The sequence below is a fragment of the Thalassophryne amazonica genome, chromosome 11 (genome assembly GCF_902500255.1).
Source record: "Thalassophryne amazonica chromosome 11, fThaAma1.1, whole genome shotgun sequence".
NCBI classification, from domain to species: Eukaryota; Metazoa; Chordata; class Actinopteri; order Batrachoidiformes; family Batrachoididae; genus Thalassophryne; species Thalassophryne amazonica.
The window spans coordinates 95,884,935-95,901,961 of NC_047113.1; the positions used below are offsets into that span (position 1 = coordinate 95,884,935).

Sequence of the window (17,027 nt, forward strand, 5' to 3'; positions counted from 1 at the left end):
GTGCCACATTGACCACACCTGACTGGGGGATCCCGAGGCATTCCCAGGCCAGTGTGGAGATATAATCTCGTCACCTAGTCCTGAGTCTTCCCGGGGTCTCCTCCCAGATGGATGTGTCTGAAACACCTCCCTAGGGAGGCACCAAGGAGGCATCCTTACCAGTTTTAATAACAGACTGAGTCAAATAACTGTCACAACAGATGTTCTGGTGGGTTCAATACAGGCCTGACAGAATAAATCTATAGCCCAGTAAAGAACCTCACTTATCGCGTCTAACCTTTCTTTTGTACCATTCTTGATCCCTCCATAAACTGACATTGCGTGACTATCTTAGACGTTGTCCTCTCGTCTGATTGGTCATCTGTGCAGCCTTCTTGACAAGCGCACCTTTCTCCTGTGTTACCTAAGAAAAGAGTTATGTGTGCACTCAAGAGATATTCATGACTCGCAGTTTTATCTGAGCTTGCTAACTGAAAACAACAATTCTCTAATCTACTCTCCCGCATCCCAGTTTCACATTCTCACATTTTCACATTTCACCTGATTAATATGGGCTGGGCAAGGGCCCAACTCTGGCACAAATTTAAAGAAAACAACTAAATGCAAAACAAACACTGCAATCCAAAACACAAACAACAACAACATAAGCAACAAACCAACAAAAGAACAACCAAAGTATGCATAAAATTAGGGCAAGACAACTTGGCCAAAAGGGAATAAAACCCTTATCTCACCATATTAATCAGATCAAGCAGTCAGCCCCATGCAGGGCATCAACCACACCAGCAGAGGGTGCCCTCTTAGAAGCAATGTACACAGCTGTTGAAGGCCAAATGAAAATGTGGACCAAGCAATGGCCCCTTTTATAGGAGGTGGCGACTAGAATGTGTGCCACATGCACTGTGGTTCCTCGTGCCTGCCGGTGGAGGTATACACACCCACAGACAGCAGGAGGAGCAGGGGGAGAGAGAGCAGTGATGGACTTAACGAGATCCCGTAACCACACAGGAACACATAAAATGTCAACCCCAAATAATATGTTCACAATAATCTTGAAATGGTCAAGGAACTTACATAGTAAACACGACGGCGGCATGTAAACACGACGGCGGCATGTAGACACAGCGGCGGCATGTTCAGTGTTGTTTTCGGCGATCTTTTTCAAAACCTTCGCCGTTTATTTCCTATTCTTTCGTGAAAATAACGTAACTAAACACGGATGAATGCAATGCCAGGCACTCGAAAACGGCAAAACCCGAAGGTAATGACGGTGGTCCACAAATAATAGCTACACTATCCGGGCTCCGGAACAATAACAAAGGCAGTAAACAGACGCTAGAATCGAAAATGCTATACAGTAATTAGAGTGTTATAAACAGCAGCAACAAAAATCAAAGCCTCCCTTACCTTTCCATATTCTGCAGCCTTTCAAAATCCATCGGAATTGGCACGTCTCTTGCCTCTGCTTTGGCTCCACTATAAACACCGTTGGCATTATTTTCGCTGCCAGAATGCTACTGGTTTGAATGTTCATCCGAAAGATACGGCTCCAATCTGTAGGGTCTAATCACTGCTGCGCCATCCCCAGGATCCGAGTCAGAAATAATCCACACTTGAAGAGGAGTCAGAAAAGTTCTTGATCTCATCACTGTCCATGCTGAGGTCCATCTGTTCCTGTTGTTAATCTAACAGACAGAGACGGGACTCTACATTCTGTGATGTCATGGCATCATGTGACCGCTGATGGAACGCTACAGCGCGCTTTCCAAGAAACACACTTTTGAGAAACTGTACAAACTTTATTTCTCAGTGATAATAATTAAAACCACTTTCAACTTACTATACTGTATGTATATTTTGATATTTATATCAGTTTTACCTAATTTTTTAGGTGTCATATCCACTTTAAAAGACGTGTATTGTCCACATAGGACAGACTGACATTTCTGCTGTAACTAGTCAGTCCCAAAAAAGACAGCATGTCTTTAACCATTTCTGTTTTGTTTTGTTTTTTTTTTTTGTTTTTTTTGTGATGCAGAATAGAAGTTAGCTGAGAAGTGGAGGCAGCTGAGGCATTCTGGGAAATTACTCTACCCAAGAATGTGACTTGTGGTCTACAGAGTTGGAGTTTTTTTCTTTGCTGACTTTAAAGCCACATTGATGTAATTTCAAGAGAAGACTTTCTGTCACTTTTAAGCAAGACTTATCATCAGGAGCAGCCAGCAAGAGATCATGCACATATTGAATCAACCAAAGTGTCTTCTGGTAACTCAATGTCTTTGAGGAGTTGTTTCAAAGCATGATTGAACAGACCAGGGGAAAGAACAAAACCTTGAGGCATGGACGTGTACCTGTATTGTCCATCAAATGTGAAAGCAAAGATATCTCTCAAATGTTCTGCTCATGGAATGCAGAAAAAAAGCATTTGCCAGATCCATAACTGTAAAAAAACATGTGTTGTGGAGTCACCATTGATTTGCTGCAAATCATGTACCATGCAATACTTTGTTGGGCTTGAGGACAGGCAAAATAGGTGTGTTTCCAGGAGGAGGCCCATGGTTCCAAAACACCTGAACTTAAAAGTCCCTGTATTGGTACAGAGATTCCATCATGGGCTGCCGGGGCCTTAGGATACTGAGCACACCAGATCAGTAAAGTATAAGCTAATTCATAAGTAATCTGTGGTATTGGACCCTGTCCCACATCTGTTGAGCCCCCGGAACCAGACTCTGTGGTAAGGAGGCCAACAAAATGGGAGTATGTTCATGTTTTCAGTCTGTTCTGCACCATGATGTCTTTCCAAAAACTGTTTTTCCAGGGTCATCACATCATGAGTGTGATGATGGATTTTGTAAGCTTTCTGAGACGGAGAGTACATCACTCGAGGCCATTCTGTAATTTGCCAGTCTGTTGCTAAAAGAAGACGTTTAGTCATAGGGCCTAATTATTTTGCCTGATGGCCATGATGTAAAGCCAGAGAGACATGGGGGTATGAGATGTCCTGCAGTGCAAACGATCACATCTGATCCTCAGTAAAATCCACTGCTGCTACCACTCCCTCAAAACCAATGAGCAAACCTGGGGAAGTAATGTGCCAATGCACTCCCTCAACCTGCTCAACAAAAGCATCATCATGGACAAAATCAGGTTGTCCTGTATAATTTAGGGTGACATGAAATGGGTCAGGAGGAGGGGCATATGGTTGAAGGGTATTGATACAAGGTTTCCATTCCAAGAACAAAGACAAAAGTCCTCCTTGTTGCTGTGTGTCAGGTTCCAGCATGTTCAGATGGGGCTGAAGGTGTCATGTCAGGAAGCAGCAGCATCTGGTGATGTAATGCATCTGTTTGAGGTTGGCAAACCATCACTTGACCTGAAGGAAACTGGACCTTTGTCCCCTTGGGTAAACAGCAAACATCCACACCACATTTGGACAAAATGTCTCCACCAATTAAGTTCACTGGACAATTTGGTGAAACCAAGAACTGATGATGAAACCTTTGCGGTCCAAACATAGTGGATATGGGGACCGTGAGTGGCAGGGCCTCTTTTTTTCCCAGAAAATCCCATCATGGATACTCTCTCATCACACAGTGGAAAAACTGGTGACCATTTATTCACAGTTGAAAAGGTAGCTCCAGTATCTACCATAAACAGTAATGCAACAGTGTCCACAGTCAGTGACAGCATGGGAGCGGCCACTCCTCCCTGCTCAGATTTCTCTGGGCCCTGTCAATAAATCTGTTCTTCTTCTCCATTTTGGAGCCAGAACTGTCCAGTCATCAGTGGTGGAGGAGGAGGTTGTGTGGGGGTGGCTGGTTGTGGTTGTTGTTGTTGATCAGCTGTCACAAGAGGGCAATTCTTTGCCCAATGTCCTGGTTGTCCACAGGCATGGCACACATTCGGTCGAGGTGGTCCCCCATAACCAGCCCTCATCCTCTGCTACGACCTCCAAAACCCCTACATCTATTAAAGTTTCCGCTTCTCCTGAAATTTGGGTTATTTCATGAGCAATTGCTTTATTTTCTGCTTCTTTAAGTTGCATTTTTAGGAGCCTTGGTTCCATTTTAGTTTTTCATCATCCTCTCCTTTCTGTTTCCCTGCATAGGCTCGGAGAAGATGAGTCCCGTGTGTTTTCCAATGAGCCATTTCCATGCAAGATTGCTCAGGTACCTCCAAAAGTTTTTCCTGAACCCATGGTGGCAACCTTGCCAACACAGCATGCCTAAACAGCATCTGATTACCAGGGTTTGGACGCTCAGGATGTATTCACATCATGTCTGCCCAATCATCTACAGCCCTGTGATAATATGCATTGGCTTCTTCTCCTGGTTTTGGAGTATAGGTCATATTTCGATCTTCAGGAACTTTCATTGGAAAATGTCCACGCAAAGCCTTATTAAAATCCTTTCATACTTGATCAAATGGCATTTCATGCGGCCCAGTTGTTGTCTCAGCTACCTACAGATACAACATACAGATCTCCTGCAGATGTGCATGCTGCCACCAGGGCCCATATGTCTCCCAAAGCCAAATTCATATTTTGTGTAATGTTTTCCACTGCTCTAATCCAGGAGCCTGCTCTGTCCCTCAAAGGTAGGAGGCGCTCTTAAATAAGCAACATATCCCTTGTCTTCCATGGCTCATATTGGGGTTGCTGATTAGGATGCTGTGATACCAGCGGAAGTTGTATACCAGTTTTACCTTTCCGCTTTCTTCTTTTGTTTTTTCCTCTAGTGGTTACACCAGGGGAGCTCACATTGGTGTCACTTAGCTGATCATATTGTGTTCCCTTTTCTTCTAATCTGACCTCTGCTTCTGTATCCTCAACATCATCTCCTGACTCTTCTGAGTCATAATGATCCAACCCATGTTCATTACTCTCAAAATATTCCTTGTCCAGTGTATATGTTTGTCGAGGTCTATTTTTGATCTACTTCATCTCGCCATCTCCTGTATTTTTGTTCCTCCTCTTCACACTGCACAGGTCTTTCCCAGCCACAAGAGGATCTACCATCCCTTCTTCTTTCTAAAGTCTTTATCCATCGGTCAGCTCCATACTTCCTTCACCACTTCAATTTATTTTTTCAATTTATTTCATTTATATAGCGCCAAATCACAGCATAGTTGCCTCAAGGCACTTCACACAAGTAAGGTCTAACCTTACTAACCCCCAGAGCAGCAGCGGTAAGGAAAAACTCCCTCTCAGGAAGAAACCTCAAGCAGACTAGACTCAAAGGGGTGACCCTCTGCTTGGGCCATGCTACAGACATAAATTACAGAACAATTCACAAAACGAATATACAGGAAATGCTGTTGGTGCACAGGATAGGAGGGTCTCCAGCACAAATACCCAGTGGCGGTCCTAGAGTGATTTACTCCTCGGGCGAAACCCCCTGCATGCGCCCCCCGTCCCCCCACGCACACTAACGTGGCCACCACCTCCGCCCCACCACCCATGAAAACACGAACTTCATCCAGAACACCCACAATCCCACAAATTAACTCACAACAGCTATTTTCAAGAACAAATTTCCGGTTTTAATGACTACTGCAATAACAAACACAAAGTTAAACAATAATTACTTCAATAAAGTTTTTGAACATAAAAAAACAAAAGACTCAGTGACTTCACATTACATCTATGTACAGTACAGGTATTTAAGAAAGCACAACTGCACTACAGCACCACCCGATGGTCAAAATATTGCACGTCATTCAGTTTTACCAACAGAGTGCACTTTGCATTATCACAGAGTACCATTCACCATAATGAACAAGACTTAAACCTCCATTAAAGTCACACCATATAAATAACAAAAGTTAAACAATCTGTATATTACAGAATACCATGATGTGACAAAAAATGTACCAAAAAAACCCCTATACATTAAAGTGGCAAAAATGGTAAAGCACAATCATGTATCATAAATAAATGAACTAACGACGGAGGTAAATTCTATACCCATTACTGTACACATAAGAAGAAATAACAAACACTATTGTGTATCATAAGCAACAGGAAGCAACAAGTGAAGAAGTTAACACTCTTTAAAGGCAAAAATGGCAAACCACAATAATTTGTCATAAATAACAAGAAGTGCAAAAGAATTAAGAGGAAAACAGTCTATATACATTGAAGTGGCAATTATAGTGAGGATGCAAAAGTGAAAGCACAACCTAAAAGTTGGCTTTTCTGGCCTTCCTGGATGCAAATTCTTCCACAATGTCTTCATATGAGATTTGCTCTCCTAAGGCATGGTTTATGCTGATCACAGCAAGGCCACTGAACCGATCCTGTGACATTGGTGACCTTAGGTAGATCTTGATCAGTTTTAGCTTCGAGAAGCTCCTCTCTGCCTGGCCACAGTGACAGGCAGAGTGGTGGCAATTCTGAGTCCAGTCCAGAAATTGGGATAGATCTCTGATAGCTCCTTCTCGTGCATGAATGTGATCAGCTCAAGGGGGGTCATAGTTGCTGTTGGCAAGTCAGGAAAGTTCCTGATCTCCTGCATGACCCCTATGCTGTTCAAGTCAAAGTGCCCTCCAAAATGTAAGGTGGTGGCTAGTTCCTCACACTTGTCTGCCAGCTCCTCATTTGACAGATTTTCAAAAGCTGTTAAAACACCAAATCTGTTTCCCACGTTTTCCAATGTGGAAAATCTTTCTTTAATGGCTGCCAGGGCTGCATCCACAACCACATTGAAAAATCCAACCTCCAGCTTCTTCATTGCATCACTGAAGGGTTCATCATGCGATTCGTATGAGAAGTGCCGCTTTGTGGTCCTCAGCCTCTTTTGTTTCAAAACAGCCTCCACATTCATTGCTTCACACATGTTGTTGGCTGCCATCTGTGCTGCTGCAAAGCCACATGCCCTGTAGCTCTGGAGATTTTGTTCTGCCTTCTTCAGAAGACTAACAGCCAGGTCCACCTGCATGTTGGGAGACTGCATGAGTTTGCTGGAATGCTACGTTGTGGATAGTATGTCATACCACACAACAGTGCAAATGCTGAATCTGTATGACCCCACCTCCTCGGACAACGATTGAGCCTCTGCTCTTACAACAGGGTCTGTGGTGGTGTTCCGCAGCTCCAACAAAGCCTCTCTCACTCCAGCTCCCTGATATCGCATGGGCTCAACACTCTTTATTTTGCTTTCCCACCGTGTGTCTGCCCACATCTTCAGGGTAATTGTGACATGTTTTTTCAGTTCCGCCCACCTTTGAGTTGAGGATGAGAAAAGAGTACACAGCTTCTGTAGGACACCAAAGTAGCTCATGGCATCCGTAGAGCCCTTCACAGCATCACACAACACCAAATTCAAAGTGTGTGCCCATATGGCACAAAAAGAGCCCTGAGGTTCTTCTCTAGGAGCCTGGCTTGAACTCCCTTTGATTTTCCCTTCATGTTGGCCCCATTGTCATACGACTGTCCTCTGCAATCTTGAAAGGGTATGCCCAGTTCTTCGAGTCTGTTGAGGACCATTGATGCTAAGTGCTGGCCTGTGGACTCCTCTGCCTCCAAAAATCCAAGAAAGTGCTCCATAATCTGTGGTGTGCCCATCAGTGAGACCACCCTAATCACCACCGATAACTGTTCGATGTGGCTGATGTCTGGTGTGCAGTCCAAAATGATGGAGAAAAATTTGGCTTTTTTATGTCCACCAAGATGGCAGACATGATGTTGTCACTTAGCAAACCAATGATCTCGTTCTGGACATGTTTTCCTAGGTAGCTGTTGTGGCTTGCTCCTCTCCCAATGCGGTTAAGGTGGTCTTTCATTATTGGGTCAAATTTTGCCATCAGTTCGACCTCTTTAAGAAAGTTGCCATTTGAGGGAGTGTGCAGTGTTTCCATGTGCCCCCTCAGAGCAAGATTTCGAACAGCCAATGACTGCACAATAGCAATCAGACGGGTAAGGACTGCTCTCCATCTTGCCCTTTCAGCATCCAAAAGTGCCATTTCATGTTTGTCAATGGTTTCCCCCTTTTTTAACCTTCCTGCAGAAGATAAAGTCAGGTGGCAACTTACTAGGTCTTCGGCATACAAGTTCAGTGCGCATCCTGTCAGTCAGAGGTGAGGGCCATGAAGCAGGGTCTGCTGAGAGAGGCTCATCCTCATCCTCAGCAGTGGGACTGGATGAAGGCATAGCAGCATGGTAGGGTGACATGGGCTCTTCCTCAGCAGTGGGGCTGGGTTGTTGTTGAGGTCCAGCCATTCCTAACAGACACAAGATAGTAATTATTAAAAGTATATAATAACAGTGTAACTAACTCATACACATCATAAATCATATATTACACTACACAATACATTCATCTTAAATAATAAATATACAGAATAGATATAATAATAATAATAATAATAATAATAATAATAATAATAATAATACATAAATAAATAAATAAATAAATCATACAACATTTATTGCAATTACATTCCAGTATTCCAGTTAGCATGCATGGGTACACACACACACACACACACACACACACACACACACACACACACACACACACACACACACACACACACACACACACACACACACACACACACACACACACACACACACACACAGAGGAGAGAGAGAGAGAGAGAGAGAGAGAGAGAGGGAGAAACCCACCTGGCAGCTGAATAGTGGATGCAGAGGCAAACAGGTTTTCATTGTCCTGGCTTTAGACCATTTCAGTAGCAGGGGCTTGTGCTGATGAGGAGGAGGTAGATGGCAGCTGTTCCTCTTCATGGTGAGTGGGGGAGGAGGTTGGTGGTCTGTAAACAGGGGTAGAGGAAGTTCCTCCAAAATACTTCAAAAGAGCCCCTGAAATCACAATGGAATGGCAATTTAAATAAATGGCCATCAAATAATGTCAGGATACAATATCAGTCTAACACAAGATATAAATTGAAACATACCAAATGCCAATTAAATACATGCATTTTCTGTCACCAGACGCAAAGCTAGTCACGAAATGGGTGGAGCAACAGCACGCTGTGTCCCGTGTCAGTCACTGCTGCGGATAAGCTGCCATTTTTTATTTGAAATAAACATTGGCATATAGGCATTTGTGTGTTTGTTTGTGTCTGTGTCCATTATGACTCTGTCTAGTTTGCTGCTTGCGGCAAACCATGTGCAAGCATGCCGCAATATTTCAATTGAAATGACTTTTTTTTTTTTTACAAACTGTAATTTAGACTGTTTGTTTTCACTGTCCAACAGTGTGCGCGCTCCGTGTAGAGGCTATTCTTAATGCACACACACACTTGCACGCAGCACGCTCTTGTGTCTTCCTAACACCCAGCCACGAGTTGCATTAATTACGAGAAACAATATAGTATAACGTATATTCATTTCTATTATGATTATAATTGGAGGGGTGTTGAGTGTCTTACGTAGACTAACGTGTCTTAGGCACCATACGACACACGAGAAATTGACCATATAAAGTTGTTAACCTGTTAAGACATGGCATTATAAATTTGCTGTTACCAGAATGGCAATGACCAAGTCATTGTGCTTTACTAAAGGCCCTGTGTTATGTCATAGTAGTGTAGTACTTGGTAGTCAACATTTCAATGACTATTACAGTGTTCCACTGGTGGAACGGCGTGTATTATGGGGCTACCATTCTGTTGGCTAACACAGAGCCCAACGTTAACCCAAGGTGATGACAGCAATAACTTTAAAAGTTTAAGCCTAATCTTATGCTGAATTTAATTTCGGCTAGGCCGTCCGATTTAGCAAACATCATCAGGCCAGTTAGGCCACTAATTCATCATGTCACTCACTGAAATCGATACATAAATCGATACATACCTTTTTCCTTTGCTCGTTATCTCGGCAACGTGGTGGAGGTGTCGTCCTGCTTTTATTAGGGGTGAGGCGTAGATGATTGGTGACAGCTGTCATAGCCGATGAGTAACAGCTGTCACCTCGGCCGCTCTTGTGGGGCGGCAGCACCCTCTCCTGCCTGAAGCCCGCACTTCAGGCAGGGCGCCCTCTGGTGGTGGGCCAGCAGTACCTCCTCTTCTGGCGGCCCACAAAACAGGACCCCCCCCTCAACAGGGCGCCTCCTGGCGCCCGACCAGGCTTGTCCGGGTGGCGACGGTAAAAATCGGCCAGGAGGGCCGGGTCCAGGATGAAGCTCCTCTTCACGCAGGAGCGTTCTTCGGGTCCATACCCCTCCCAGTCCATCAAATACTGGAAACCCCGGCCCATTCGACGGACGTCCAGGAGCTGGCGCACAGTCCAAGCCAGCTCCCTTGATTGATCCCTTCAAATTATAACTACTTACTCTTTTTTCAAACATATTTTGAATGTTTATTGGTAAGGTATTGTTATTCGCTTTGTACATTGTTTGTAATAATTTCAAATCAACTAAATCATGAAATTTAAGTACCCTATACTTAACGAACAATGGATGGCTCTCTAAATCGACTGTTGCTAATCACTTTTAAAGCTCTTTTCTGCAAAATAAATAAAGGTTGTGTATAAGTTATACATGTTGATCCCCAGATTTCTACACAATAAGTCAAATATGGAACAATCAATGAATTGTACAATGTTAATAATCATAATTATTTAATGAATATTTAACTTTATGCAAAACAGCAATGGCTTTCGCTATCTTTCCTTTTATGTAGTTTATATGTGACTTCCATGCAAAATCCTCATCAATCATAACTCCTAGAAATTTCATTTCTTTTACCCTTTGAATGTCCATTCCATCTATTTTTTATTGACACCTCATTTTTTTTACTCTGTCATTAAACAATATGAAGTTTGTTTTATTAAGATTAAGTGACAATCTGTTTGTATCAAACCAATATTTAACTTTTTCCAACTCTGTATTTATCACCTGTACTACTTCTTGTATATCTGATCCAGAGTAAAATAATGTTGTATCATCAGCAAATAAAATGCTACCAAGTACCTGTGACACATTCACAAATCATTAATATACAAAATGAACAGTTTAGGTCCAAGTACCAATCCTTGTGGTACTCCACACATAATATTACACAATTCTGATTTAGTATCATTTATCTGAACAAACTGTTTTCTATTTTCTAAGTAGCTTTTTACCCATTGATGTGCAATCCCTCTTATTCCATATTGTTGTAACTTATGAAGCAATCTTGAATGATCAATAACATCAAAAGCGTTTTTCAAATCAATAAAAACACTTACAAAATAATCCTTATTATTTATTGCTGTTGATATTTTCTCTGTTAATTCCATAATTGCCATAGCTGTCGAATGTTTTGTTCTAAATCCATACTGAGCATTCTTTAAAATATGATGTTTCTCAATTAATTTATCCAACCTTGTCACAAAAACCTTTTCCATAATTTTAGAAAACTGTGGAAGCAATGACACTGGCCTGTAATTTGAAACGTTATTTTTGCCTCCATTTTTATATAATGGGACTACCTTGGCAATTTTCATTTCTTCTGGAAAAATTCCTGTTGACAGAGACAGATTACACATGTAAGTGAATGGTTCAATAACAGTTTCTATTATACTTTTTACAGTCATCATGTCTAAATCTTCATAGTCAGTTGATCTTTTGCTTACACAGTTTTTTACAATATTCCTTATTTCATCTTTTTCCACATTGTCAAGGAAAATACTATTGACCGTATTTACAATAGTATTGAAAATAAACCACTAGCCTAAGCACAAGCAAGTATAATCATAACCATAATATATCTTCAACGCTCATCTGCCAGATGGGGTGTATTCTACGGCCCCTTAAGGGGCTTTCACAGTGGCGTATTCGTAGAGCTGCTCATTGCAGTGTTGTGTTTAATTTAAATATGCCCGAAATACGCGTGTACTCAACCTTTAACAGAGTTTGTTCATACTTGCAGCTGCATGTGTTCGCGTTTTAATATGTGCACACAGTCGCGTGTGACATGCTGCACCAGTTTCAGTGCTATTTTCTGCCTCTGTGGAAGTGCGCTCTGTTCTCTACTGCATGGTGTGGTGCGGCTCAAAAACAGAGTCATTTAACATTATTATTATTATTATTATTATTATTATTATTTTTATGGAGCGAGTGCGAGTTTATTTTAGAGTCACAGCTCTTTTCAGCTTTGATCAGACTGATCGATCAGGGCATTTGATGAGCGCACTGACATGCAGCGAGTGCGCGTGTATTTTAAAGAGTCACAGCACTTTTCAGCTTTGATCAGACTGATCGATCAGGGTGTTTGATGAGTGCACTGACATGTAGCGAGTGCGCGTTTATTTTAAAGAGTCACAAGAGAGTGAGGGAGGGAGAGCGTGCGCGTGTGAGAGAACGGTTTTATTTTATTTTATTTTATTATAAGGAGTCTGATAGAGGAGAGAGAGTGGTTTTATTTTATTTTATTATAAGGAGTCTGATAGAGGAGAGAGAGCGGTTTTATTTTATTTCATTATAAGTGTTGTGAACGTGTAGTGACACGGACCCACAACAGGGGGCGCAAAGGAACGGACAATAGAAGAAGTCAAATCTGAACACTGTTGTGAATGCCACAACTACACACAGCAGATTTCAGAATGAATACAAAGTCAATCAATCAAGGTGTCGTGTGGGCAGGCTCGACGATAGGAGACGTCCATCTGGAGAAGAACTGGAACCACACGATTTCCTCCGCCACCGAACCAGGAGAATACTGGAGCCGCCAAGTTCCGAGATCCCCAGGTGGCCACCGTCTCCGCGTGTCAGATCTGGTACTGCTGGCGAAGAGCAAAAACAGTCAGCAAGTCAGGTGGGAAAACACCTCCACCGTAACACCAGAAAGCTGGCACGTGCAGTAGTAAGTGTACTTATCAAAGGTCTGGAGTGAAGACGTCAGTCCAAACCCAGCCTCCAGCTACAAGCACTCACAAAACCTACTGCAAAAATAACACAAGCAAATACTGTCTGTGGTAGACAAAACAATGGCTGAGAACAAATTACCTCCTTGATAGGACGATATCTCGGCGACGTGGTGGAGGTGTCGTCCTGCTTTTATTAGGGGTGAGGCGTAGATGATTGGTGACAGCTGTCATAGCCGATGAGTAACAGCTGTCTCCTCGGCCGCTCTTGTGGGGCGGCAGCACCCTCTCGTGCCTGAAGCCCGCACTTCAGGCAGGGCGCCCTCTGGTGGTGGGCCAGCAGTACCTCCTCTTCTGGCGGCCCACACAACAGGACCCCCCCCTCAACGGGCGCCTCCTGGCGCCCGACCAGGCTTGTCCGGGTGGCGACGGTAAAAATCGGCCAGGAGGGCCGGGTCCAGGATGAAGCTCCTCTTCACGCAGGAGCGTTCTTCGGGTCCATACCCCTCCCAGTCCATCAAATACTGGAAACCCCGGCCCATTCGACGGACGTCCAGGAGCTGGCGCACAGTCCAAGCCAGCTCCCCGTCGATGATACAGGCAGGAGGCGGCGCCGGGCCGAGTGTACAGAGGGGTGAGGTGTGATACGGTTTCAGTCTTGACACATGAAACACCGGATGGATCCGCAGTGAGGCCGGGAGTTGGAGCCTCACTGCGGCGGGACTGAGGACCTTGAGGATTTTATAAGGCCCAATGTACCTGTCCTGGAGTTTGGGGGACTCGACCCGGAGGGGGATGTCCCTCGTAGATAGCCACACCTCCTGCCCGGGCTGATATGCGGGGGCCGGGGACCGTCGACGGTCTGCATGGGTCTTCGCCCTCGTCCGGGCCCTCAACAAGGCCGAACGGGCGGTGCGCCACACCCGATGGCATCTCGGCAGGTGGGCCTGGACCAAGGGCACACCGACCTCTCCCTCCACCACAGGAAACAAAGGGGGCTGGTACCCCAGACACACCTCGAACGGGGAGAGGCCGGTGGCAGAGGACACTTGGCTGTTATGCGCATACTCGATCCAGGCCAGGTGTTCACTCCAAGCCGTCGGGTGTGCGGACGTGGTACAGCGCAGGGCCTGCTCCAGCTCTTGATTAGCCCGTTCAGCCTGTCCGTTGGTCTGTGGGTGATACCCAGACGAGAGGCTCACGGTGGCCCCCAGCTCCTGGCAGAAACTTCTCTAAACCTGCGAGGAAAACTGGGGACCACGATCTGAGACGATGTCTGTTGGTATCCCATGCAGACGTACGACATGGTGGACCAGGAGGTCCGCTGTCTCCTGGGCCGACGGGAGCTTCGGGAGGGCCACGAAGTGGGCCGCCTTGGAGAACCGGTCCACTATCGTGAGGATGGTGGTGTGCCCCCGGGACGGTGGGAGGCCTGTGACAAAATCCAGACCGATGTGGGACCAGCGATGAGGCACAGGAAGCGGCTGAAGGAGTCCCTGTGCCTTTTGGTGGTCCGCCTTGCCCCTGGCGCAGGTGGTGCAGGCCTGGATGTATGCTCGGACGTCAGCCTCCAGGGACGCCCACCAGAAGCGCTGCCGGACCACTGCCACGGTCCTACGCACCCCTGGGTGGCAGGAGAGCTTGGACCCGTGACAGAAGTCCAGGACGGCAGCCCTGGCCTCTGGTGGGATGTACAGTCTGTTCTTTGGCCCTGTTCCGGGGTCCGGGCTCCGTGCCAGGGCCTCCCGGACAGTCTTCTCCACGTCCCAGGTAAGGGTGGCCACGATAGTGGACTCCGGTACGATGGGTTCCGGTGGATCCGACAGCTCAGTTTTGACTTCATTCTCATGCACCCGGGACTGGTTCTTGGTCCCGGGGTGGTAGGTTATCCGGAAGTCAAAACGGCCGAAGAACAGTGACCAGCGGCTTGCCTGGGGTTCAGCCGCCTGGCGGTCCTGATATACTCCAGGTTCCGGTGGTCAGTAAAAACCGTGAATGGCACTGACGCTCCCTCCAACAGATGTCTCCACTCCTCAAGAGCCTCTTTTACCGCAAGGAGTTCTCGATTGCCCACGTCATAGTTCCGTTCTGCTGGGGTCAACCTGCGGGAAAAATAGGCACACGGGTGAAGAACCTTATCGTTCTCTCCGCTCTGGGATAGCACGGCTCCTATCCCTGAGTCAGAGGCGTCCACTTCAACCACAAACTGGCGACTGGGATCGGGCTGCACCAGAATTGGTGCAGACGAGAAGCGCTGTTTCAACTCCCTGAACGCGGCATCGCACCGATCCGACCAGGTGAAGGGAACCTTTGGTGAGGTCAGGGCTGTCAGGGGGCTAACTACCTGACTATAGCCCTTAATGAACCTCCTGTAAAAATTTGCGAAGCCGAGGAACTGTTGCAGCTTCCTACGGCTCGTGGGTTGGGGCCAGTCTCTCACCGCCGCGACCTTGGCCGGATCCGGGGCAACGGAGTTGGAGGAGATGATAAACCCCAGGATGGACAAAGAAGTGTGGTGAAACTCGCACTTCCCGCCCTTCACAAACAGCCGGTTCTCTAACAACCACTGCAGGACCTGACGTACATGCTGGACATGGGTCTCAGGATCCGGAGAAAAGATGAGAATATCGTCCAGATATACGAAGATGAACCGGTGCAGGAAGTCCCGCAAGATGTCGTTAACCAAGGCTTGGAACGTCGCGGGGGCGTTGGTGAGGCCGAACGGCATGACCAGGTACTGAAAGTGACCTAACGAGGTGTTAAATACCGTCTTCCATTCGTCTCCCTTCCAGATCCGAACCAGGTGATACGCATTCCTAAGATCCAGCTTAGTAAAGATTTTGGCTCCATGCAGGGGGGTGAACACGGAATCTAACAACGGCAACGGGTATCGGTTGCGAACCGTGATCTCATTCAGCCCCCTGTAATCAATGCATGGACGGAGTCCGCCATCTTTCTTGCCCACAAAAAAGAAACCTGCACCCATCGGGGAGGTGGAGTTCCGGATCAGCCCGGCAGCTAATGAGTCCCGGATGTAGGTCTCCATTGATTCGCGCTCAGGTCGTGAGAGGTTGTACAGCCTGCTGGATGGGAACTCAACGTCCGGAACCAAATCAATGGCACAATCGTACGGACGGTGCGGGGGAAGGGTGAGTGCCAGATCCTTGCTGAAGACGTCAGCAAGATCGTGGTACTCAACCGGCACCGCCTTCAGATTGGGAGGGACTTTGACCTCCTCCTTAGCATGTAAACCGGGAGGAACCGAGGATCCTAAACACACCCGATGGCAGGTTTCGCTCCACTGAACCACTACCCCAGATGGCCAATCAATCCAGCGATTGTGTTTCAACATCCATGGGAAACCCAAAATCACGCGGGAGGTAGAAGGAGTCACAAAAAACTCGATCTCCTCCCGATGATTCCCAGACACCACCAGAGTTACAGGTTGTGTCTTGTGCATGATTAAAGGGAGAAGGGTGCCATCTAGTGCCCGCACCTGCAATGGTGAAGGAAGCGCCACCAGAGGGAGCCCTACCTCCCTTGCCCATCTGCTGTCTAGCAGATTCCCTTCTGACCCCGTGTCCACCAGTGCTGGGGCTTGAAGGGTTAAATCCCCGCTGAGGATTGTAACTGGGAGTCGTGTGGCAATATGTGTGTGTCCCACGTGAATGTTATGACCCCCCCTTAGCCCAGTCTCTAAGGGCGGGTGTTGTTGTTGTGGCTGTTTGGGGCAGTTTTTCTGTATGTGCTCTTTTGAGCTGCAGATAAAACACTCCCCGCGGACCAGCCTCCTCATTCTGTCATCTGTTCTCATTTTTGCCCTGTGCGTTTCCCTAGCAACATCAGCAGGGGGAGCTGTTGCCCCACGGAGTGCTGCGGCTGTGGAGCGTGGGGAGGGCGGAACCTTTTCGACCCCGGAAGGGAGAGGGACGGCGTGTACCCGGCTACGTCCTTCGTCTCGCTCCCGACGGCGTTCCTCCAACCGGTTGTCTAACCGTATAACAAGGTCGACAAGCCCATCTAATTCCCGCGGTTCGTCCTTAGCCACCAGGTGCTCCTTCAGGACCGATGACAGTCTGTTTACGAAGGCGGCGCAGAGCGCAGCGTCATTCCAGCCAGACCTCGCAGCCGCAATGCGGAAGTCGACTGCATAAACGGCTGCGCTTTGGCGTCCCTGTCTCATTGACAGCAGCACAGTTGAAGCGGTCTCTCCCCTGTT

General features: G+C 46.4%; 1 pseudogene; it reads left to right on the forward strand.

Annotated features, from left to right (window-relative positions):
• The first annotated feature begins 8,725 nt into the window (after positions 1–8,725).
• The window catches only part of LOC117519718, a 75,797-nt pseudogene continuing 67,495 nt past the window's right edge, over positions 8,726–17,027 (forward strand).